The following is a 26762-nucleotide window of genomic DNA, read 5'->3' as shown; positions in this document are numbered from 1 at the left end:
GCTATGTACCCAGAAACACATGAAAAAGTATTTATGCTAAAAAAAAATAATATAATTATCCTGTTGAATGCCAGGAGGACAAACACTCTATATCTGTTGAAGGCCAGGATCATTGCCGTAAGATTAACTAGAAAGGAAAAACATATGGCAGTCATCCAGGAAACACGGCTATCAGAAGGTAAACAGGCATAATCAACCAGGGACTCAAAAATGTTGCATTACCAACAAAACAAAAGATATGACCCTCTCTGAAATCCCTGTTTCCTAGAAGCATTTTTCTAAATAGAAAACAGATAGAAATATTCATGGCTAAGGAATAGCTTTAAGGCCACAGCTGAAGCCAAGAAATAGGGTCAGAACTGGCTGAAGATTGAGTGGTGCTACACTGAGCGTGGTGCTTTTGAAAGACCAGAAAGTGCATTTCTGATCATGCCAACTCCTAACCGGAGGAAGACTGACTCTCCCTGTCCTTTTCTGCAAGTGGTAATTGTTTTTTTCTGTCAAGGTATGTATAATACTGAAGACAGTAGGATTTTTCCACCCCTGTTTTCTGAGATTAACTTTGCTGTGTTGCTATGCCACTGGCAGCTGGACTACCTGGGCATAAATTTTATCTGAGTTTTTGACATGTTGTCCTAGTGTTCATCAAATTTCTTTATGCATGCAGGTATCTGTTAGCACCCCAATGACTATAACTAAAAATACTTGATTTTCTTGCACAGTGTATACTTACCTCCTACCCACACTGAGCCTGCTATCTGCAAACAGAGAAGAAGTATTTCCAATTTGTGGACTCCTACTGTTTCACCTCCTCACTTATGGCCAGCAAGTTGCACCTAACCATGCATATTTTTTGGGTAGCCTTGAAAATGTAACAGGAGTATGAATGTCAATGAGAAACCATCTTTTGCCTGTAAAAATTTAACCCTCTCTCCTTGTTTTAATATAGTTGCTCCTTCTATAAAGGATCAAGTGACTTTTTTTTTGTAAGAAGCCCTCCTTAACAGTAAAATCCAACATGCTAAAAAAAATAATAAATTGGTGATTCCAAAAGAATGACTCTGTGCCCAGAGCCACTCTGAAAAAATGCCTAAGGACTTGCATTGTCATTTTTCACTGAAGCGTAAAAACCTGTAGGCGTTATTAAGCTTCTCTTATGATAGCTCTTAAGACTGTAAACTGAAAAAAAATCAAACCAGAAAAACAAAAGGCAGGGTGGTAGTGAGGAATAAACTCATTCCTTGTGTCTTTCTTTGGCTTACAGGGGAAAAGGTAAAAGGAGAGTTTAGCCTGTTGGATCAATTATACAATCAAGGTAGATTAATGTCTCAAAATCACAAAGGTGAAAAAAGCCAAAGAACCCAGATACTAGAGTGCTGCATGTGATCTCATGTCCATTTTACAGCTGTGTGTACTGGGTATCTGTTGATGGTAAAGAACTGGCTCTTGATTTACAAGCACATTAGCAGAAAACTGACTTCCTGTATGTGGATAGAGACATTCAGTTTCACTACACACAATTAATAACCATGGGACACCTCAGTTTTAAGGACAAATCACTGTGAGATTTGGTGCAATGTCTGCTGTGATCATTCATATGTCCCCTTTTCACTGACAGTCTCGCAAATTTGCACTAACAAATGAAGGAAGGATTTATGAAGAAATTGCAGCTGTATAAAGCTGCTTTACTCTTCCAGACAAGTATCTCACTGGATAATTTGTGGAACAATTAAACTCTCATTCCTCTTTAATCTTTCTTCTTTCCTGGAACAGGTGATAAGTAGACTGATGTATCGGTAGACCTCCTGCAGCATATTGGGGTAGCTGTGTTGAGCTGAGGTGCTGCAGTGTAATTCTGTGAATGTTCACATGCTGTGGGACCAGCTATTAGGTTGGGCACAATGCAGTATTATACACATAATTATAAAAAATTGCACCTCATGTTGGCTGCATTATTGAAAATAATAACCTGTATCCATCAGCCCATGTGTTTGACCCATGGTTAATAAAAAGGCATATTCATTAATCCACAGTGCTTTTCTGATTTTGTGGCTATGAGAGAAAAACAAGGTCTTTATCTACAGTTGTTATGAACTCATTGTTATGGTATCCATATCCTGGTGTAGGACTTCAGGTTGTAACAAACTATCCCTGTTACATCTTTTCTTTTAAATACCAGATGCTTTTGGCTCTTTGAGAACGCTGGGCTTGTTTTTAGTACTTAGTATGGTATTTCCTGGCCAGATTGAGGCCTATGTCCAAGATAGGTAATGTTTTACTATGCCACCAAGTTTTTCAGGTGGCTCAGGCCTGGGAACAGCTCCAGCTCTAAACTGCATCCTCCTGCCTACCTAGCTCCAGAGCTGTAGTCCAGTTTCTTTTTTTTTGCAGCGGACTCTGCCCAAACATCCTTTTGGCAGTGACACATCCTGATGCTGAAAGACCTTCCCAGGGAAGTTTCAGCAGGGAGGAAATGGGAGAATATAACATCTCATAAACTCCCTATGACTCCAGAACAAGGCCCAAAGGCTATCATTACTGAGATGCTTACTACTAGCGTCATTTCCAAAAGAAGATCTCAATTTATTGTGTTGGGAGTTTCTAGGGTCAGCTCCATCCTGCTATGTGGTATAACAATGCGTCAGTTGCACAATAGGAGTAACCTCACAGTATTCATATGTCACTTCAACAAGAGAGCAGAAAAAAATACTCTTGTAGTTACAGGGTGTGTTTAGTTTTTCTGACATTTAATTTTTACATGTCAGGAATCAGTGCTTTAATGGGAGAGATTTTTGGCTTGAAAATGAAATAATTAATAGAAACCAATTATGAGTCTGTGTTTCCTATCCTTAACAAACTTCCCTGTTTCTTTCTTTTTTCCTGTTTCATTGTCATGTCATGTCAGATCTGATTATAAGAGATGGGCCTCGTAGAATATGGCATCACATGGGTAGGCTCTGGACTACTGAGCTTCAGCTACGTTCTGGAGATTACAGACCTCAGTTTCACTGTCTTTGCCCTCCCCCTAACACAGTAAAAACCCCGAAGTGGAAGCCCAGAGGTAAATTTTTTAGCCATGAGTCTAAGTTCATGGACCCCGAGATGGAAGAAAATGTGCTTCTTTCACAGCCAAAGACCAATCGCGAAGCAGTTTCTATTGTGATAGAAAACCAAACATCCAAATACAGCTATTTCCATATATGGCAAAAGGAACTCTCTTGCATCACAAATACCCCATAGTGTCTGACCTCTAAGGACAGGCCAGGTACATGTCCACTCACTGTCATAGGGAGCAAGCCCACCCATCAGAGAAACAGGCACCTCTGCTGTCCTGTCACAGAGATCTTGAAAGCAGAAATGGTGAGATACAGGCAATTTCAGAATTGCACAACAGCACAACAGGCAACACTCCCAACGGAGTCAAAGACACAGAGTCAGAGGCAGGAAGCAAGGAAAGGGACAAGGGCTAAGGAGGAAAAAAGGTGAAAGGTACTGTCTTTCAGACTAAGTCATGGAAAGGCTGTCATAGGATTGAGACTTTCTGAACAATCTTGGTGAAACTACAGTGTTGCAGGGACTGTCTTGTGACCAGACACAGAAACCTTTTTCTGACTCAAGGATTAAGCATCTTTGAGGGTTTCAGGGAAGATGGGTTTAAGATCTTGCCTATGGAGCCAAGATGAAAGTTGGAATGGACACATTGGCTACAACTATAGGGGCATTCATGCCATTTGAAATGGCTGTAGGATTGCAGGCTTAATATACAAATACTTTATGACAACTACACAGTGTGGGGCAGGGAATTTGGGGAAATAAGAAATAGTACAGTCCTGAGTCACTAGTCACCAAGTCATGGCAGGTGGTTAGCATAAAAAGTACCTCTGACTGCACAGGAGCAATCAGGAGACATTCATGTGTACTCCTGCAATTATACAGCATAACCAGTGATGAAGCAAATATTTATAGGGCTTGGTAAGTATTTGGCTGGATTTGTAGACAGGTGTTTAAGGTACACCAAGACAGATCAAATGGATCATTTTCTGAAAATACAGGTGTCTCTGTTGCTTAAAGCAGCAACCTTGATTATCATATTTAGGCAAACAGAAACCCATAGTGACACCTTCCTGCAAGTACCACTGTGTTTCTAGTTCCAGAAGTACTTGGAAGCATTCTGTAAAATGAAATGAAAACCTATGAAATAAACAGGTGCCATGAGCAGACTGGGCAATTAACTGCTGCCATTAATGCCCTTAGCAGCTCTTTGCCTAAGGAGAATTATACTCATCCTTGCTTCTCTACCTTCTTTTCGACAGGAGGCAAGAAGAATGCTTCCCAGAGGGTAGTGTTGTATTGAGATTCTAACTGCCTTGTCTGCCACATATTGCAGAGTAGAAACAAGCTTCCACAACTGCACGACAAAATACCTCTGCTTTCTGGGATGATCCTGGAATAAGTGCGTCCTGACATAACTGACTTGAAATAAACAGAACTGAATGTCTTCCGTTCTCTGGGTTTTTTTTTTTTGTTTTGTTTTTTTTGTGTTATTGCTAGAATGTGATCTCAGAGACCTTCTTGCTGGTGCACATAAAGATGTACTGGACTGTCCAGGACTGGGAGGATTTGCCAAAACAGGGGAAACAAATAGTTAAGGCTTGTCTTAGAGTAGTGGTTGGTTCAACCTTAGTCTGAGAACAAAACTGCCTCCTAAGTTGCTAGAAATGTTTAGCTGTTATCTGTTGTTCAGCTGATTATTTGCATAGTATAAATGCCTGAGACATAGTCCTGCTTTAATTGTCCTTATCCAAGAAAGGGCATCCTTTGCTACTCAGAGAACGGCTCTCAAGTTCATGCAACAACATATGACTGGAGCAGGCTTGTAATAGATTGGAGTAGACTAGATATATTGGAGCAAGGTAGTGATTTACTTCCGGGTAAATGGAAACCATGGCTGGCGGAGGCAGGATGCCAGAAGGGGGTGGTGGAACTTATCACACAAAATCAAGTCAGAATATAAATTTCTTCCTCTATTCAGGCCTTTCCCATATGGAGCAGGGGATGCCCAAGCAGACATTGTCGTCTCAGTTTCACAGGAACTTCCACTAGAAATCCTTTAGCTCTCTGAGGAATACAGTCTGGGGTCTTGTGAATTATGAGATCACTGCAGTAGGTCAAATCAGGCATTTCCAAATCCTCCTGATCACATGGAACTAACCTAATAAAACATTTGTTTAAATAACAAAGAACAGCAATGGGGTAGTCATGAGTAAATATGTTCCACACCACTTCCTGTTGTCACCTGTGATCTATCAACCTCAAGAGATTCAGTAGTTCACTCAAAATCTTCAGGAGAGCAGGGCTGTGGACCCAGATGCATGAGACAGCACACCAGCTCCGAGTCCTTTCTCTGCATCCTAGGCCAGTAAGACATATGCAGGCACAGGTCTCCAAGGAGTGGAAAGGCAAGGATGTGGCCCAAGCTAGTGAACATGCCACACCAAGCAGCATGCCTGGGCACAGATCTGCAAGCTGTTGCTCCTGGTTGCCTGTGGGGCTTCTCTAATGGTGCAGGAGGGGGATGTGCTGGGTGTGTGTGGGAAGATATTGTGCCCACACCAACTTATTCAAAGCACATTTTGCCCAGAAAGTGACACTATGGTCCATGTTCTTCCAAACAATTGCAAAAGGAAAGCCCTGCCCGTCATCTTTTACTTTATTTCCTCTTCCTTCCCTCTCCCTGGGTTGAGCATGACTGCCCCAGAGCAGGAGGGATGTGGTGGTGCAGATATCCTGTCAGGAGAGTCCATGTTACGCCCCACTGAGGTCACAGGGAGACCTCAGTCACTTCACAAAACTTTTGCACCTCTGGTGGAGCCCCTGAAGGTCAGGTAGGGTCAGAGCACAGATGGGACTCCTATCCTATTCCTGTTCAAACACCCAGTGGGTGACTTTAATAGTTTTCAGCATCAATCTTTTGGCTACTCCCTCCTTATGTTTGTATGTAGGGAGGGAGTCATAATGGTGTTTTTTTGAATTATTCAGTTTCTTGCCTTGTTTTTTTCATTTTTCATAACATTATTACTCCATTAATATTCCTGAAAGCCAAGCCAAGCCTTACTCCAACAGGCTCTCATGATTAAAGACTAAATACTGCAGAGGAGATGACAGTCCTCACATGTGCCAATGAGTCAGTGAATTCCTTTGTGAAGCCTAAGTCCAACCAGATGTCGACCTCAGCTCTGATGCTATGTTCTTTCCCTATTTTCCTCCAGTATTGCTGCGTCTACTTAAGATGGGTATGACGTGACCATCAATGAGGAAAGACAGGCTCTCTGAAAGGGTAAAATGCTTTACTTTTTTCTACAATAGGATTGTGAAGCTCTTTCCACTGCCGTAATTCTTGGCCCATTGCCTTACAAATATTATTGCTCTTTTGGTACTATTTGCATTGCACAGGCGTAAATGTCTAAAGGCAATCTAAGTATGAGACAGTCACTTCGTATGGGTCTAATTTGGATTTTCAAACTGCTGCTACAGAGAAAAAGAGCTACACGGGACTATACCAGTAGGCATGTGGAACAGAAAAGCAAGGAACTATCTGTATGTGGCTGATACAAATGTCCTGTTTGAGCAGACTAAACCTAGTATTTTCTTTAAATACAAAGGGAGGAAACAGCATTTTGCCTAGCTAGATTCTTCCAGCGCTTTTGCAATTCCTTTGCTTTTCTTCATAAGCCATTTCTTAGAAACTGGAGTCTGAATTGTGCTTTTTAACAGCCACTGGGCTAGATCTTTCCTTGCTGTGAATCAGACCAGCTCCATCATCTTCCACTGCAAGCTGCATTGCAGTAGGCCAGGAAGCGTACTGCTCCTGGAGGGCATGCATGATAGAAGACCAGAGGTAGTTATATAATCCTGCCTGCTGCACTGGTTTTAGTGAAGCTCCAACAGAGGAAATGAGGAGAGCGCCAAGTGAATCATGTTCTAGTCTCTTCCTCTGCCTTCTCCACCCCTCTGGGTGACAAAAGCCCCCTTTTCATGAAGCAGATTAGCAGCCCCAGATATTGTTCCAGGACTTCACTTTAACCAGACTCCTGGAATCTGACCTTTGGAAAAATTTGCTCTGCCCAGTCCCCTCCCACATCTGGGACATTTTTTTAAAAGTGGTCCTCTGCTTTCTTATGTTGGAATTCAGCCTGGGGATGCAGAGGCTATGACTGGGGATTCCCTCATCACAGCCTGTCCAGTTATGTCCAGAAAAATGGAGTAACTCTCTCAGGAAGTTTATTTCCAGCTGTCACAACATACCCACACCTTGCTGACCTGCCACAGTGCTCTTTCCTCGTAAGATAACAACTGGTCAGCTGATGAGGGAGGTGCTAGCAATGGGAGCAGAATGAGCAGAGCAGTGCAGTGCTACACCTTTGGCAATGTTAAATTTGAATCCCTGTATTCCTTTTGTACTGGGATTTGCCTGTTGTTAGTTAGGGCATTAGGCATGTAATTACAGATGTTTAAAACCTGGTTGCCCATGCACACATGAAGCTTAGGACTGCTGCTCTGCCAGCTGGCCTCCTGATCATTTTTCCAGGTCCTGATGGCTTTCATTCCCTGCTCCAAGCATTTGCACTTCAGTGCTTGCACCATTACATTGCCTCCCAAAGCTTCAGAAGCAGCAGCATAGCCTGTTTTGGGCATACAGCTTTCTGGTCTTGGAGGTGGCTTTGGCCCCTTCCCCAAATTGACCCAGATATAGCCTTTTAAGCAGGGGAAAGGCAGGAGAAGTGCCAAGGGCAGGAACAGCTGGAAAATCAATGGCAAGTGTGAGACAGATGCCAAACCAGGATTTAAGTCTCTAGAGTCTCTGTGCAGATGCCCTTCTACTTGCTTGCACTGAACTCATCGCAGCTGTCAACAGGCTGGAGTACCAGTGACTTGAAATCTATAATACAGGTAACATAAACCGGCATCTCTCTCTTTAGTTTCCTCTATAAAACTCTATTTCTATTTCTACTCTTCTCTCCCTCTCTCTCCTTTTCTCTTTTCTTTTTTTGTGTTTGTTTTTTTTTTTGTTTCATGATCTCTCCCAAAAATACATTGATTTTTAACAAGTCATGCCAGGATCAGAACAGCTATATCTAAATTTACAGTCAAATTTTCAAACAGAGTCACTTCCTGCTATTTTGCTTGCCTCCTAAGTCAGAACAGTGTATTTCTACATGCTGCCAGACATGGGCAATTCTTACTTAGAGATGATAATAAACCATTATAAACCAGAGCCAGTATGCATTTCAAAGGCCAAATCTTTCAATTCTAACTTGGGCTTTTAACTGTAATGAACCAGACATGCATTTTCTCATGACCTGTACATTACAGCTCTCATGATGCTCTTGACTGCATTTCAGAGATGCAAAAAGAGTGACAGAGGCTACTATGCAGTGCTTTTCAGAGGTGCTGTTGGGATGAGTTTCAATTATTCATTTATGAGCTTAGCTTTCACTGAGCTGCTCTAAGAGCTGGTAACAATTTTCATTATGTGCTAGCTAGCTGTAAAGCATCCTGCAAAGTGGATCTGCTCTGTCTCATGTCAGAAAGCAGCACAGGTATGAAAGGAACTTCAAACACTTAAAAAGAGAGCACACAAATAGACTTTGTACCTCCTTCTTAACATCCCACTGTGACAGCATTGGTTTGAGAATCAGCAGCTTCTATGCATTAAGCCAGCCCTGTCTGGCTTAGCAATTCACGGATGCAAGGCAGGAGGGAAGGTTTCTTCTTCCAGCCAACTCTCTGGCTGTTTATTTTCAGTCTCAGAGGCCCATACTGCATCTGGAGCTTGCCCAGTCCTGGGTTTTGGATTTGGATTCACAGTGTGTGAGTCTAAAGAGGGTTATTTTACCATCCCAAATTTCCAGTAGTGGACTGTGGCATTCAAAATTTAAATAAACAAACAAAGAAACAAAATTCTCATCCTTCCTGTAAAGGGTCATCTCCTCTTAGAGGTACAAGAAAAAAAAAGATACAAATCTTTAGTGTTAATATAGGAAAAAAATCCTATGGGACAGGCATTACAGCAGCCTGATGTTCTAGGTGAGTGTGAAGTAAATGCAGCCTTGCAGATACATATGGTAAGATGCTGAGTTCCTCATTCAGTAAGAGCCCTGAAATCCTCTGGAACAGTAAGCTCCAGTTTCCTCCTTGGAAGAAAATACATTAAGGGGCACTCATAATTTACAGTATTCAGTGAAAGTGCCAGATCAAACTGTGGCATCCTGTGTAATCCCTGATGAAAAACAAAGCAAAGAACTACCTGGAGGACCTCCAAGGCACTGGATAAGAGGCATCCTCTCAAACAAAGGCCTGCCAAGGTTGAGGGAAGGCCCCAAATCCATGCTAGGTGATAAGACAGTAAAGAAGATAATAGCTTTCTCTAGAGGTCCTTCTGAAGCAAGGATAAAGGGATGGGTCAGGATGAGGGAGAAACCCAGCCTGGCTCTACTCTTTCTTCAAGTAAAGGAAGAAGTGGCCTTTCCATCGTGTTTTACTTAAGCTGTTTTCTGGAGGCTTACAAGTGTTTCTGCATCTCTTTCCTTGCTGTTTCCTTTCTAGGAATGATGATCCACAGCTCTCAGGGAAGGTTTTGTACCCTTTTGGGTGTCATCAGCCCTGACAATAGGCTGGCTCTGTGCCTTTGGATTTTCTCACTGACTTAATTTTTCAAAGCTGAACCTCTGATGGTTTCAGGCCTGATCTTAAACTAACTGACTGTACCTTGCAGTGATTCATCCACAACTAAGGGTTGGGTTTCTTGGCCTATTAAGGATCAGGTTGTATTTTGGTTGCTCCTCATTAACTCAGTTTGCCCCTAGGAGGGCCTTTTGTCCATGCTCTGATCAGTTTTTTTCTATCCTAGACATATTGAAATGTCTTTTACACCCAATATCTGTCATTGTGGGGAGAGAACTGAGGATATCATGGCAGGCTTTGACTTGGAAAAGTTTAGTTGTAGGTGCTTACCTATTTTCCAAAACAGGTACCGCTCTGTGTTGCCATGGTGACAGAGCCCTTCTTAATTCTCCTCATCAGCAGAAAATAGGGAACATAGAGGCCATAGAAAGGAAGTTTGGATCCAGGAGCTCTGGAGATGGGATATCCTTCTTCATGACCTTGAGGCCCATTTGTTCAAGGAGAAAAAACATAATTAAAAAATTGCTAGTCACTGACATACAAAAGCAGAATTTACATTCACAAAAAACCCCAAAGAAATTAGTTGTAATCAGTAGAACAAACACGAATAATCCTATGTGGTTAGTTGGAGGTTTGTGTGTGTAGGTTCATTTCTCACCTATGTTCCAGTTTTTAAGCAAGAAAGAAGGACCCGCCTTTTCTTTACCAAACATATATTCAGTAATCACTGAATTTTAACCCAAAAACCCAACCAAACAAAAAAATCCACCTGGTTTGCAGGCAGCCAAGGGCCTGAGCCTATTTTAATCTTTTCCTATGCCCTGACATTGGTTGGCTTCAAACAACTTGTCCAGCGCTGCATAGTTACAGGATGTAATGTATCCTGAATTTATGTTTTGATGGGAGACAAAAGCTCTGTGTCTTTCTTTTGGGGAATTCACCAGTATTCCTGCCAGCTCATCATCCCCTTAATGTTGCCAAGTAATAAGTGATTAATTGCCATGAGGCAGACCAGCAAAAATCACAAGATTTGACAGAAAAAGAAAGAAAGATTTTGAAATGAGCCTATTCAAGATACATTTGCTTGCAGTTTGAATAATTTTTGTTCACATCATTGAGCTTTTGACAAAAATCCTGATGTCCATGTGCAAGCCAAATTTATAGAGAAAAGAAAGAAAACCAAGATTATCTAGTAACAGTGAGAAGTCAAGGAGCTGAGGTTTGAAGTAAAACACTAGCTATCACAGGAATTGAGTGGTCCTTTAACACAGAAATGCCTAAACTGTGGGCCACAGCTGGTGTCAAAGGCCACATCACCTGGTTCATGTTTTCAGCTGAGATTGAGATAAGAAGGTCTGATGGCCCATGAGAAATTTTAGGAGCTGACATTCACTAGTGGTCCCAAATCACTCGCTGATACAAGTTAGGAGCAGAATATTGGATCATTACCGTGACTTTGGTATAACCACTCTTTTCCTGCAATGACACAGCCTGAGTTCATTGTCAAAGTAAAGCAGAGAGAAGCTAGAGGGGAGATGGATGCTCAGGACAGTTTGCTTGGTCCTGTGTAAAACTATGTTAGCTCCTTTTTAAAAGTATTCCTCAGAAGATTATTTATCTGCCAAGTTTCAGCCTGGGATGTACAGCCACATAACCCACCCCCCCATACCCAAAAGTGGAGAGGTCCTAGGAAAAGGCCAGTTCAGGTTTATCTAGGTCCTGAAAATAGGCTGGTGGCTGCCTATGTTTTTTACCATAAGGTTGGAGCTGCAACTGGGGAAGGAGGCAGGTGGGAAGGTAAAAAAAAGGAAGACAGCTAAAGCAGAGGGCAAAGGGAGGGAGACAGTGGGAGAAAGAAGGCATTGGAGAAGGATGGGGAGAAGTGAAGCCTTTCAGCCCATCACCAACAGTGACACCTGCCCACTTGCTTGTTTTCTGTGGCTTGTCTTACTGCCATGGCTTTGGGAACAACAACTTGTTTACAGGAAGCAAGCTGGCTGTACTTCCCATAGCCTCCCTGGGCTGGGACAGAGGCAAAAGCTGGCTCTTTCTACTGCTGAGAAAGCCCCAGCTTGCTTGGGTGTGTGAGCACTGCAACTCACTTCTTCCCATCGCTGGCTCCTGCCCTTGGCACTGGTCCTTCCCCAGCCTGTCCCTGTGGCTACTAACCCACCTCCTGAAGCTTAAAGAGGAGCCTGTGGGCCAGCTTTTGCCCAGTCCTTGCTGCGGCTGTTGCTGGACTTGTACGCAGCAGTATGTGTTGGATGGAGCTCCTGCTCCTGATTAACAGAGGGCCAAACCGCATGAATCTGGGGTTTGGCAAAGCCCAGCTGCTTCCAGCTGAAGAGGCAGGGAACAACAGAGGCAGCAGTCCCAGCACCGTGGGTTCATCACTGGCAAGGATGAGCTGGTTGGGGAAGAAGGGAGATGTCCCAGTTACTCATCACCCACCCACTGCTAGCTGGGAGGTACTCTTGTAGGGTCTGACTCTCGGCAAGGCACAGCTGAGGTCAAGAACAGCAAGAGCTGTTCCCCAGTGACTGAAGGACCACTGCTTAAACCCAGCTACCTGTTCTCCACTACCCACAAGCCCACAGGGCTGCTGCTGAGAGTCTGTAGCCAGTAAGCTTAACATTGAAATGATGTTTATTCAGTGCATGCCTAACGCCAGTAATATGTGGACCCAGATACATTGATTCTATGTCCCTACTCATTGCAGGGGGGTTTGACTACATGACCTTTGAAGGTCCCTTCCAACCCAAACCATTCTATAAATCTATGATTCTGCAATTCTACATATAATTCTACGATTCTGTGTATGTGACTGTATGAAAGGTGTGGGACACTGACAGGAGAAAAATTCTCTTTTGGATAACCATCTATAGTTGCTTTTTTCCAAAGCTTGCTATACCTCCAGTTATTTTCAAGAGTTTCACTTTTAATAATAAGCAAAAAGCATTGAAAGAACATTGGATTTACTTAATAATACACAAAATGTTGAGTTCCCCTCTTCCCAAATGTAAAGAATGACAAACAGAGATAAAAATTTTCTCAGGTATTGCAGCAGTATATCCCACAGGCAAGAGAAGAAGTACATAAGAAGGATGCTGTTTTCCACAAGCTGTTGTCATATTCCTTACTTGTATCTCTCAAATACATTTTGGAAACATCTTTCTGAGGAAATGCAGCATGGAGAAAATTTTGAGATGAGAATTCATATATATGAAGAAAATTAATTCTGTAGGAATTTAGCTTCAGTAGGGACTGATCCAAACTGACTTAGGAAATCAGCTGCCTGCCTGGGATTTCTGGGACACTTCTGCTTCAGCTGTCTGTAGGTGAAGTCTCCAGAGCAGAGATATCTCTGTGATAACTACAACAATACTAGTAACAGCCAATAATTAGCTAGCTGGAAGTTCATGCAGCAGTCTAGAGAACTTCTCTACAAGTTTTGGTCCCCTGTCACAGGTTTACCCTTGATGGGAAAAAATGGAAAACAAAAGTCATGAGATAAAGGAGTGGAGACCACATCAGTAGAGCCAGGCACTAGCAACTTGCTTTGGGATTGCATTTGTGCATTGAACCGTACAGGTTGCAGATGCCTGCCAATGTCTGTCTCTGCTTCCCCTCCACCTCCACAAAAAGAGGTCTACAGTACCCTCTTTCTTTTTACAGCCTTTAAAAATCACTCAGAATACACCATTGCTGCAGACCTAATCCATCCTTCCCTTGGGAAAGTGCTAGATAAATTGTATGTAACCCTGGCAAGATACATTGTAGTACACTCTCCTAACTCTGACCTTTCATATATCCTTTTGTTACACTCAAGAAAAACAGACTCATAAAATTCAACTCATTAAATGCCCAAGCATTGTGAGACACTACTGCTAAGCCTCTACTGTTCAGGCTTTCAAATTTCACATGGTATTAAAAATTTTACTGGACACTTGGTCCTCTTGAAGTTTGCAAAACAACCTTTTGGGTCCCAAAGTTATAAACCATCAGTGAAAGTGAACCAAAGAAGCTCAGAATTTATTGTAATCCACGTTACTAGGAGCTGTGCTTTAACACTTCAAGACTTGGGCCAAAGGTAAGGAAGCAGTAGCTTTTACAGACTTTTTTTCCAGCTGAGAGGGAGGCTGACAAGATACAGAACTAAATAACCCAAAGAATGCCACTCCAAAATGCACTGGATCCCACGGAGAATTTGAGGCAGACTGCTTAGAAACCTCCTGTCATTGTATTTCCTTAAAGGGCAGATCAGCAAAAGTGAAGGAAAGGTCTTTCTAATTTGGTCCCAAGGATTCAACTTTGACGCAGTTTAATAATATCAAAAAAGAAAGCTTTTTCCTGTACTGTTCTAAAAGGATGGAGGCAGCCACTACAAATTCCCTTTCCACACAGCAGAATCCATGTTGGGTATCACAGGTTTCTCTACATGTCATACAATCTGTAGCTTTTCTGAAAAGTCTGTTCAAAAGCCTTATTTGTGCAAACAAGAAAATCTGATGTCATTCTCCAGCTGAGAGAGGAATTTCAGAAAAAAGATGCAATCTGGCAATGTCATCATTTGATCAAAAAACTCATGTGGTCTGTTTGTTTCCCTTCATCAGCTGGTTTCAATGCCTCCTCTACTTGATCTGTACGCACAAGAAAATGGTAAAAAATGGTTACAAGACATTTGTGAGGCACTTGGCCCATGTGAGAGTGAGACTTGAAAAATTTATTGAAAGCCATAGTTAGAAACCTTCACCTTCAGGGAAGGAGATACAACCTATCCACTAGCTCTTACATACAGAATTTTGTGATCGCAGGTTGGGTTAGTCTAGAAAGTTAACAAGAAGCATTGGCTGGACACGGGCAAAAAGAGGGTATTGAAGAGAATAATTTTATATCAGTACCAGGTGGTGAAGATCTGAAATCTATGCAAGGTGTCTGTGTGTGGACTCCTTCTTGTTAGATCATCCCCTTGAAAAGTGGGACCTTACTTGTAACTTGTTTCAAAATACCTATTGAGCAGCTCGATGCACAAAATGTCATGAGATCCTCAGAGAGTGGGTGCACAAAGACTGCTGAGAAATATGTGCCCAAGGCTTTTGAAGGTGTCACAGCTTGCCAGCTGTTAGCTCCTCTTCACAACAGAGGCTTTACAACAGAACATACACATAACATTATGGGTCCAAGATGTAGTCCTGCGTTGATTTGGGACAAGCCTGGGGTGCTAATGATGTACATCTGAGCAGGCAGAGACAGCCCCTGATGTAAATGATGATGTGCATGCCCCCAGTTGGCCAAGGCATAAGACCAGTAAGGCTATAGAGTATTATGAAGATGTTACTTATAATCTTGAGAAAATTTGTGACATGAGTCAAAAATCTGTCTGGGTGAACATACAAGCCATTTATAGTCTGTCCTGTACATACCTAATGAATCTATAACGCTGAAATAAACAAAACCTTAAATCATCATGTTTTTAAAAATATTTATTGCATCATGTTGCTGAACAAAACAAAAAGTGTAATTTTCTAGTGCCAAATGTCCAAAGTGCTTATGTCCAAAGAGTTCAGGGCTGCTTATTTAAGAAGGCTGTTGATTTTTATTAGTTGGTTGAGCATGTGTAATATGATCCAAAAGACATAATGCTTAATGCAGTCCTTGACCTCAGTTTGTAGTTCAAAAATTGGACAGCAAATGACAAAGAGCTCAGAGAAGTTCAGAAGTTAAGCCTGGTTTAAGAGTGGAAGGATTTATGCTGTAGCCTTGTATTTCACTGTCTGTGTTGGACTGGGCTGAGAGTTTGTCATTGGTTTTGCTGGTACTAGGAGGCTTGTGCCAGTGCCACAAACCCCCTAGGAAGGTACCAGAAAGATTTTGATTGATAGGGAAATGTATGGGAGCTTGCCTCTGGGACAAGGAGATTGATACTTGGCTGTAAGAGCAGAGAAGAATCAAGGAACTGTAGGGGAAAAGGAAAGTGGTAAATGGGCAACGTTTGTTTAGGATTTCAGAAATCCCAAAGCATGATAAAAATGAGGGTAGCTTCTCCCTGATTTCCACTGGTAAAGGCTCAGAAGGGTTTTGCCTTTTACGCATTAGGTGTAGGTCTCAAGCAGAGTCATTATTTCATAGCCCACTTAAGCTGCTCACTGCCGTCACAAAGCCCCAGACTGGACAAACTTTTGGGTTGTATTTTCTTCCTACAGAATCCAGCATTTTTAACATCTTCAACAGTTGGCCTAATCAAAATGTTTGGACTGCATTTAAGAAATTCTTGTGAAAGGTACTGGCCAGTGATACAAAGGAGATAGGCTTTTGATGCTCTGTCAGGGCTAAATCAATGTAGCTGTTGGTATTGCCACAAGTTACAGGTGAAGAGACAAGATAGCATAAGATTTCAAAGACTGAAAGTCAGATGTAAAGCAAAAATCATTACCTTAATATCTTTATTCCCAGTTCTGCTTTTTAAGCAGAAAAAGCAGAAACCTTTAAGCAGAGAAGGTTTTAAAGTTTTAGTTAGCCTGTTGAAGTACCTGCACCTTATCACTGTCTCTTTGTGCTTGAGATATGATGATAACCTCCATGCTCTATCACAGCCTGAGTAGTGTGTGCCATGACTCATGCCCCCAAGAGGCCATGGTTCACACTCACACATTTTGAATCTTTGCACTGTAGAATAGTAGAAAAGTGCCCTGAGCAAATACATTAAAAATCAGTCATGGTTCAGTGGAGTAATTCAGCAATAGCTCAGAAAGAAGACAATTTCAGGTGACATCCATGCAGCATGGGTTAACAAACTTGAGAGTTCAGGCTTACTTGGGACTAAACTACAAAATACCCAGAGGAATGGGGGGATCACAGCATGGACGCAGCTTTTCTGCTGGAAAGTGTGAGAACCTTTCCCTGAGGAACGCCTATCCCAGATCCACATGAGGACAAAGGAGAAAAGTCAGGCCTGGAGGTGTTGCCAAAAGGGTAACATACCTCATGTAAAGCACATTACAAAAACTAATGCTGAGCTAGCAATAACCTCTCTAGTAGCAGTGGGAACCCCCTCCTGCTTTATTTTGTAAAGTATCTTTCATATCTTCTGCCAAAGACTTTAGGCAAGGAGGCAAGTAACAATAGAGCCAAATCTTGCTTCAGAGACTGCCAATAGTCATTGTAGCCTGTAACAGTGAAAGGTCATCCACAAAGACATTATGAACACTCAATTTTTGCCCCAAATTCTGGACCAAATGTTCTAGGAAGAAGCAGACTATTGGGCTGGGTCCAAAGCATGGGGAGAACTTGTAATTAATCTTTTTGTAATTGTTTTCCCACCCTAAATCTTCTACATCTCCTGCCTCACTTAACTCTTTCCAAAGTATCCTGCAATGTCAGTTGCCAAGGCTTGATACTGGCAGGAGTCTTCTGTGTGATCCAGATGGCCTCCTGAATGCCACCCTTAAGCACCTATTATGGGTGACTGGTTTTGGTGTCACAACTGCCACTTACCAGCAGTGCTCTGGATGCTCTGTCTGAAAGAGTCATCTTACCCTTGAACTTCAATAATTACTTGGCAGTCACTTTATTCACCTTTACTGGGCAGTTGGAACACCAACCTCTTACACAGATGCACATTTTTAGAAACAGGTTCAACAAGATGGTGCAATAAAGTTCACCAGTGCACAGTCGTACACATAAACCTGCCTTCAGGGATATCTAGTGGGCATGTGAATCATAGAGTGTTTTGAATTTTAAAAAGTATAAACATATTTCCAAGTTTAAAATTTTATCACCACCTGCTTTCCTTTATAGCAATGAAATTTGAGTTTCGATTCCTTTTCTCACTTTCTTTGTGCCTCTGTTTTCCCCTCTTTATCAAGGACATGAGAAAAGAAGAAACAACACAGAATCTCCCACTCTGATCCTCTGCTATATCATGGGTGACTGCCCCTTGCTTCTCAGGTTGTGGGCTCTGTCAGTGCTTTAAAAGGATAAGAGAGACAAAAAAAAAAAAAGAAAAGCCTGTCCTGTTTTGAACTGTAACCACAACTCTGGCTCCCCCAATGCAGCAAGCCAAACAGCCCTGGCTGCATCAAGCTCATCTCTTAGTTTGTCCCTTTCTATGGTTTTGAAGCACTCTAAACTCTTCTGTTCACAAATGAAAATAGGTTACAATGCCACTGGGGGGGCTGGAAATGAGACCTTATGGTCTGTCCTGGTATATATTTATATACATATGTGTGTGTATATATATATATATATGTCTTTTATGAATGTAATGGGAGCTGTGAAACCAAAGGGACCAAAGGCTAGAAGAATGCTCTGATGAAGCCTGTAAATAAAGTTGCTGATCTTGCTTCCTCTCCTTCTTTTATCTTTCTGTTTCAGGAAACTGTTTTCAAGATTAGGGTTCTCTAGCTGCAAAAGGGCCCAGGCTGTCTAGTGGGTCTGCTGTTCTCAGTAAGCAACTGCCCAGCCTTTATCAAAACCAGATGCATTTGCAGTGCCGGGGCTAGAAAACAGAAGACACAGAGTAAGACACACCGTGATTGTGTCTACCAAGCTCATGACCAGCTGCCTGTATAGCTCAACAGAACTGAGTTCTTTCTAGGTAATTCCGAATGGAGAGAAGTGACCAGTTCTAGCTGTCCAGGAGTGACCATCACCTCTGCATGCTTCCTCACCTGATTGCAGAGAGGGGAATACACTCTTTGTTCTCTAAATACCTTCCCTTCTCCCTGTCTCACAGGTGTTTGAGAGGGAACTAGCTCTCAGCAGTCAAATTGGAGATTTTTTTTTTTTTGGTGTGTATGCGTCACTTTCTAAAGCTTCTGTCACTGCTTTAGACTAATGTCTTGACTAAAATCCTAGGTGCAAGAGGTCAGGGATTTCTTGGCCAGGTAATCCTTCCACTGTGCAAGGTGATGCTGTTTGTGAGAAGCAGGTGCTGGCTCCACTCTGAAGGAGATAAAGTGGACCTTGATGCAGTTGGATGGCTCCTGGGGTGTGCTTCAGGCTGAGATACTTTGGCAAGGGAGATGCACACTTCAAACATGCTGTGGGAAGGACTGAGGCTCCTCAGGCTACTGCAGGAGCGCATTCCACTTAAATAGAAGAGGAAGGGATAAGCAAAAGGAGTCTATGATGTTTTCCAGTTCCTGAAAAGAAGCGTTTTTTTCTAGAGTGAGAAAGAAAACAGTGAAAGGTAAAATTTTATGCTGGTAAATAAAACAGAAAAGAAGGAAACAGTGGAATGAGATCACTTAAAGGCACCTTGTAAAACTGTATGCAGTATCCAGCCTTTTCTGGTAAATTCAAAGGATTGATCTTTTCTGCTACCTGTATTACTACTTGCCAAAGCTCAGCTCATTTGCAATTTTTTTAATGTGAGAGAAGGACCTGAAGTGATGGATAATAATCCCCCCACCTCCCTCTTCACTTTCATCCAGGGAAGAGGTTGCAGGAAGAAAAGTATGGCAGTTTCTTTAAGAAGAGTCAAGAATTTTGTTGCCAAATTTCCATCCACTCCTTCTGGAAAGAAGTGCTGTGTGAAGAGATAGGCCGGGGATGCAGTGAAATTTGCAGATATGGAGGAAAATGAGTGAAACATCTATTCCTCTCAAATCATTACTGTTCATATCTGCTGTTGCTTATTTTTGTAAGATGGAATAAGCACTCCTGTTGATGGCTTTTAGGCAAACGCTATGCCTTATGGTATTTTGTTCATCTGAGAAAGATGGAGTTTTCCTTTGAGTCCAAACTCATGTGCAGCTGTTAATTTGCAGATAAATACCAAACAAGGTTCAAATCCACCTAAACTGCTCTTGATAATGCTTCTGTCACCTATGGCAATTTCTCTTCCATCATCACCACCTCTCAGATTGGCAACCACTTCTTCATCTGTTTACTGCTCTGGACTGGGCCGCTGAAATATTTGGCATATAGTCCCCTATATGATCCAGCACACAGGCAGCCAAGCTTCTCATTCTGTGAGTATTTACACCACATGTCTCTGAAATAAGGTTGGGGTTGGACTAAGACCCAAACAGGAGCCTGAGTTCTTAACCTGTTTTAGGCATGTGCAGGTCAGAAAGAGGGATGAGGACAGTGGTAGGATTAGAACATCATATGCTGGTTTTTCCTCATAACAAAAGAATAAAACCCCAAAGCCCAATGGTTGTTGAAGAAGCTCACATTCAAGTCAAGGAATGATCCAAATTCTGCAAAGAGGACCTGCCATTGCTGTGGGGGACAAACCCAGTTTTCAAAAATGCACAAGAAAGGAGCTAACTCATGTTTTGGGAAGCTAAATGTATGCTTTCTCAATGGAGTCAAGAAGTATGAGCTATATAGGTGATTTGGCCTCTGTATATTATGATGATGTTTACAAGAGCATCTAGAAGGGGAAATATTTCTTTATTATAATTCTCTTTTTTAACCCTAAGCACTATTCTTGTCCTTCCCAAGTTACTGCCCAAACCATGGAAGACATTGCCATAGAATTGTCTTCCTCGTGATTTGGCATATAGGCCTTTTACAGGACTGAACAATTAGACTAGCTTGCTGCAGAGCTCAGCAAATTCCTTTCTTGTAAGGATGGTACATTCCATAATGAATAGCTAAAATGATCTGTTCAGTGAGCCGTTTGCAAAGCGCAGGTTTCCTTTAAAGCAAAAGCTGCTGCAGGAATTGTTTCTATTATAGCTGTTCTGAGCTATAAATACACAGTAAATTATTAGTCAGGTATTTTCTACATGTTTGCACAGTATTCCTAACTTTGCGCATAGGAGTATTATTAACCCTTTCTTTTCTACTCTCTGCAATTCTTCACAAGACAAAGGGGAGGACCTACCATGCTAGTCAAACTCTTCAGGTGAAGTTAGCAATGGTGGAAGACTAAGGCATGGTTGAAGATGTGATTTGGGAAAGGTAACACTGGAAGAACCTTCCTCTATCTGTTGGTACTCATCAAGATCTATGCATGCTACATATCAACGTGATGTAGGAAGTCATGATGGTAAGTTTTAGGGACTTCTCTTAACTCTTTTGACAGCTTCATGAATAACAGCAGATCCAGGTATAATATTTGATCTAATTCTCCACTATGTCTATGAGAATTCATGGATTAGAGATCTTTGCACTAGGTCTGTCTCTGTGATGGAGCTGAACAAATACGCACCAAGAAAAGCAAAAGCATGAATTCAGAGGAAAATGACCACTGACAAGCAAAAGAAACAGAATGAAGATTTCCAGGGCTAGTATCTGGAACTCCAAAGAGAAGCAAATTTGTAATATAAAATGGTGCATGTGTTTGCAAAAAAAAAATTCTTTAATTTTAAATTTCTGATGTATTCAGACAGGAAGGAAAGAAGATTGTGCTGAAATTTTTGGAAGGTGTATTTCCAGGACAGGTCACCAAAATCCAGAATTAAACTGAAATAAAATTTGTTGACTCTTTTTAGTAATATTTATTTGAAAGGTTGTCACCTGTTACTTTCCAAGCAAATTCTGGGTCCTGTTCAAGTGTTATACCCAATATAGGATAGTGTTTCTTCTTAAAGCACTTAAAACCTAGTGCAATTGAATAGATGAAGAACGGAAGTAGACTTGAACATAGACACATGCATGCAGATGAACAGCACTATGACACTTTAAAAAGTTAAGGATATTCAGACCTGATCCTGGTACAAGTTTGACAAAAAAAAGATACTCATTGCCTTTGGATCCTAGAACTTGGAGCTCAAGCTTCTGCCTTTACCTCCAGAGAAGTATCTGTTCACATACTCTGCTCTTTACTGGCTGCTCTTTGCTACTGCAGTGGCTGATGCTCCCACATGAGTGCTGAAGGACTTGGTTGCCTTTTCCCACCTTCATAGGTGACTGCCATTGCTGATGACCAGAAGGTAGGTATCATTCTGGGAGGGGCTATACTGACCTTTTTTTTTTCCACGTTAAGAAAACACTTTTGCACAAAAAACTTCTTTCATTGCTTTGTTAAGGTGATTTGCTCTGGAGTGTTAAAAAGAAGCATTGAAAGGGGCATGAATTTCACCCAAAAAACTTACACCATAGCACAGACCTGATGGAAAGGTGCCAGAATGCAGCAAAATACACAAAAGCTGTGCAAATGTGAGCTACAAAAGGTCCAACATTTCTAAGCACCCCCAACAGGTTTTTCACTTGCAGGACTCAGTATGCCCCTCAAAGAATGACACCTAAAACCCAGTTTGACAATCAGTTTCAACTGGTTGTGGTCAGAATTGGAAATTCGAAGCCCCAGGATGTGTGCATGTGGCAAAAGACTTTCGGCCAACAAGTCTGGAAATCTGAAATTATTTATTTTTAACTACAAGTAGCCTGAGAGTTGAGATATTTAATAGCAATCAGAAGAGTCTGTGCATTTCTGGTTTGGAAAAGAACAAGAATAACTTTTCAAAACCATACTCAGAACTGAAATTAACTAGAGAGAGTGGTTGCCTCAGGTTGAGATTCCAAGTTTAGAGACAAATAATAGCCATTTTACTGTCAGGATTGTTTAAGGCAAGGAGAATACAACAACTAGGTCAGGAGGATTTTATTTCTCAACTGCAGATCAAATTAGACCTGCTCCAAAACCACACTGCTTTAGAAGTGACAAATACATTTGCTCCTACGGAAAGCCCAGTGTGAGTCTTGGCAGAGAGAGAGAGCTTTTGCTATGTCCATGAAAACATCTGCATGGGTTTCCTGGACCCTGAATGTGCTAACGATGGGGACCCAGCTGGTACTAAGGTGAGGGAATGTAAATTAACATCCTCCTGAGATGGAAGGTAAATTGGGTTGCATGGCTCACACCAGCTTTGCATTGACAAACAGCACTAGCTGGAGTCCCAGAGTCGCTAGAGAGTTTGTTTTTCACAAGGTCATGCAAGGTTCACTCACATCCTTCTGCCTGTTGGTCCTGAAACTACATGTTAACCCTGTGCTTCTGTTGCTGTGTCTGTGCACATTCTCAATTGTTTATTAAGCATCTGTCAATACTCAACTGGAATAAGTTTTGCAGCTAGACATGTATTTTCTGCTTGGGCTGTTTTCCTTTAAAAAGGTGGGTATGTCTAGTGCTGCACATGTGATTTTTCTAGATGGAAGTTATCTACAGCTTCTTCAGGCTCCACCGGAAATTTTGTCTCATGTTTCTTTACACCTGAAATAAAATTCACGCTTTGCAAATGACAGTGTGAGTTTCCAGTACACAATTACAATGGTGTGCTCTGTCTTCCTTTTAGGTTAGGAAAGGAGGTCTATTTCCTGTCACACCAACAGAGACATGGACTCTAACCATTTAGGTTCTTTTGGCTGATGGACTACAAAAAGAACTTGTCAAGTCTTTACAGAGGACAGTATTTTCTACAACCTGATTTGATGGTGCTAGAGCCAGTACACCAAATTACTGTGATCTAAAGGTGCTGATGACCATTTCACTTCTGTTTTTTCTTGGCCACTGCTGTGGGGGTTAGAAAGAACAGGGAAAATATATTGGGAAGCCAGAGAAAGCAGAAGGGATACCTTGTGGATGAGAACTAGACACATTCTGGATGAAGTGTTGTTTGACATCCCTTTGGAGCCAAGAAATAATGACTTGAACAATGCAGAATAGACATTTTGAGACTGTATAAAACCTCTCACTCACTGAATCCCAAGTAACTACAGCACAGTTTTATCTTCAGTGTTACTTGGAATTGTGTCAGGAGGCTTTTTTTCTTTTTTTGTTCTCCTTTTTTTTTTGAGTGCAAGGTCAAACAAAACATTTAAAAATAAAGCTTTATCAAGAGAGATGGAGGACTAAAGGGTTTCCTATTTTTAGTAAGGGCAATCTAATCTAAGCAGAAGTTGTTCTGGGCTCCTCTCTGTTTTCCATGAAAGGTAGGTGCTCCCAGGACAATTCCCAGGGCTTTTTGTGGCTTCTGTTTTCAGATGCAACTCAAGCCACTGAGTTTATTAAGCACGTATCCTGGAAAGTCCTGAGCAAAATGAGAGACACCTGATAGTCCTAGAATACCAGCATTTTCAGTAAGGTCCTGCAGCTGTATCTCCTGATTGTGAATTCTCATAGGCTTTAAGCCAAGCTCTTTTCCCCAGTCCTCCCCCAGCTACTGATATAGTCCTTGACAGGGTAAAGCATCTGTCCAAATCAAAGCACAGAAAGTGATTAAGTGCTTTCTTAATCAGGGCCTTGTAGCTCTTATATTTGACTCTTGGCTTAGTCAAATCCAGTTTTTTAAGTAAATTTGATGTGGAATTGGATAGAAATGGTAATAAGACAGAGAACTTTTCACTTCTAGGTCATCACTGGATGATTTTTCAGGAGGGAAAACCCAATAAAATTGTTGCTCGAAGGCAGTCAAGAGTGTATTTGGAACACTGAAGCACAAATATCTTGGCTGGCCTGACTGCTTTGTATCACCAGTGTTATGGGAATTAGCTTGTGAGTTTACTGTGCTGAGACAAGACAATTACTTTTTAAACACCCAACAGACAGCTGTTATAAAGCCCAAAGATGGAGAAAAATAAAGCACAGTTCCGCTTTTCAAATCAAGAGAAAAAAAAATTCCTTTCCCATTAGTCTGAGCCTTTAACCTGTATCTTTTATCTGATGAAAAATAGCAGAAGTTGTCACTAAGAAATCTAACTGGTCAGTTTTTACCTGCGGTGCCCAGACCTGTGGGTTCTATGCAATAATTCTTGTAGGAGGCTATTAAACAAAAAGAAGACAAATCATCAGATTGCCAGGAGGATTAAAAGTACTGCCCAGGAAAAAGAAAAAATACAGTTTGAAAACAGTTATAAACCTCTGCATTAGTGAGTAACAAAATTATCACCAGAATGCTCAAACTTGTAATGAAAAGAAAAAAGTAAAGCCAGATTTCTGGATGACCCAATGGCTTTATGCTTTGGGAAAAAAATACATCATTGAGCACAATGAGATGTCAGGGAGTGGGGATGTAACACAGATCCAGGGTTGCAAACTGTATTTTTTTTGCATGCTAATACAAAGGTAATCTCATCTCACATTGCAGGAAACTTTGGCATGAGTGGGTCATGTAGAAATCTGAATAAGGCCCTCGTTTCTGCCTCTTCAATTCTAAGCAATGATCTGCATCCCTTGAAGTTTGGAGAGGAAATGTATATAAAGCCTGTAAGTATTTACGAGAGCTATAAAAAAAGCTTTGCGGTAGTTGACATGGGAAGTGATTAAGGTACCTTATAAGCAAAGACTGAAGAAAAGAGGGAGAGAAGTGATGCCAGAAGGGAATCTGGCAACAATCCCGAGGTAATGATAAGTGACTTCCAGAAGGAGGAGTTGTGGGAGGAAAAGTAAGAATTTAAATTGAGGCAGACTGCAAGACTTTTGGCCTTGGGGACTAAACCATGGATACTGTTCATTGCTGGACCCACAGACACAAGAAGAAGATGATGTCTCACCCTGCTCCTGACTCAGAGTTTACTGGTCAAATCCTGCAAAACAGGAGTTCATCAAGATTTGCTTGAATTTGAAAAGGATCCATTTCCCAGGCATCTCAGCTTTCTCCATCTGTGTTTACACAAATGGGTCTTAGGTCTCTCCAGGGCTTAGGAAAAAGCTGCTCTGAATAAAAACACACACACAGGCCATGTTGCCAGTGAGGACCTCTCTGAGTGACTGTTTTTTGTTTTCCTGTTTAACAGGTGGAGCATGTGTCCAGACCTGTCCCTAGACAGCAACTTGCGACATGAGCATTCACAGATGAAATGACAGCTGAAAGCACTCAGTTATCATGATCAATCATGAGTATAAAAGTCTAGCTTGTGAAGCCTCAATCTGAGAGTCCTGAAAAAATGTTTTGGGGAACTACTTCTCATGCCCCAGTGGGACAGAAAATGTTTTTAACCAGATGCCCTGTAAATTTTGCCATCTACAGGAAAGTAGAATGATGTACAGAAATGGAGTGCAATAGGCAAATTTCAAACCTATTCATGAAATATTTATGAGTAAAGGGTACATTTGCTGAAATTGGACGAACTACAGGAGAAGGAAGCAACAGCTGTACTCATCAGGACATATTGAACGAATGTTTTAGACACTAAGAGTTGGTTTATATCCTTCCCATAGGTTAATGATCTGCTAAGTTGCTTTCATCGGGGTTTACTTACAGCATTTTAGTTTATGTGTAACACCTGCATCAGTGTGCTGTCTGTCTTCTGTTGTGTTACCGTGTTACAAAGATGAAGTACACTGACACAGAATAAACTCATTAACCTACAAATACAGAGCATACAAATACATATGTCCTGATAGGCAGTGATATCGATGGCTTAATCTCTGGCAGTTTTGAGTTTCCTTCAGCTTATATCAATGTCAGGAAGAGCTAGTGTGTAGCTGTAGGTTCATGTACTATACAAATATCAACAGGCTGGGTTTAGGTTATCATCATATTTCAGGAACACAGTGGGTAAGATTCTGCAGTGATATTCTCTGAACCTGCTACTATTCATGATTTTTGTTAATCATCTAAATGGAAAAAGTGGAGAGCATTAGCAGATGACAAAAATTTGAAGAGAGCTGTAAACACAAATAGGACAGTCTGGAACTTCAGAATTATCAAATATAAGTGTAAGAAAATCCAGATATTTGGAAAGGGCAAGGATGAAATTCAGTAAAGACAAATTAAAGTTACTTAGGCAAAGACAGATATACAAATATAGGCTGTGAAATAACCAGCAGAGAAGGATATTGGGTAATTGTGAATCACAAACTGAAGAGAAATCAGAAGAGTTAAGACTGCCATGAGAAAAGTAAACACCATACTAGCATATCTAAACTGGAGTACCATCTGCATGACATGGGATATGATTTTTCTGCTGTACTCTCTTCTCTCCAATTTTGGGCACCGTGGTTCAAGAAGGATGGGACTGGTTGGACAATGTCCAGAAGAGACCAGCAAGGATGATCAGAAGTCCAGAGAACATGACTAATGAGGAGAGATTGAAATAGGGGCGTTGTTTAGTCTGGTGAAGATCAGACTGAGAAGTGATATGATAACAGTCTTTAAATACATAAAAGATGAAGAGAACAA

At 41.5% G+C, this 26762-nt stretch overlaps 2 long non-coding RNA genes across 2 annotated transcripts; both read left to right on the top strand.

Moving 5' to 3' along the window:
• Positions 1-4081: 4081 nt before the first annotated feature.
• LOC134158123 (uncharacterized) lies at positions 4082-4496 on the top strand. Its single transcript, XR_009962601.1, has 2 exons — positions 4082-4173; positions 4207-4496. It is a non-coding gene; the product is annotated as an uncharacterized LOC134158123 (long non-coding RNA).
• A 16017-nt stretch (positions 4497-20513) lies between these two features.
• On the top strand, positions 20514-25867 carry LOC134158109 (uncharacterized). The gene is made up of 3 exons (XR_009962592.1): positions 20514-20686; positions 24726-24844; positions 25375-25867. It is a non-coding gene; the product is annotated as an uncharacterized LOC134158109 (long non-coding RNA).
• Positions 25868-26762: the final 895 nt, after the last annotated feature.

Source organism: Pezoporus occidentalis, unplaced genomic scaffold, assembly GCF_034315485.1.
Source record: "Pezoporus occidentalis ecotype Australia unplaced genomic scaffold, CSIRO_AGI_Poc_V1 ctg126, whole genome shotgun sequence".
In the NCBI taxonomy this organism is placed as follows: Eukaryota; Metazoa; Chordata; class Aves; order Psittaciformes; family Psittacidae; genus Pezoporus; species Pezoporus occidentalis.
This window is presented reverse-complemented; position numbering and strand designations above follow the sequence as displayed.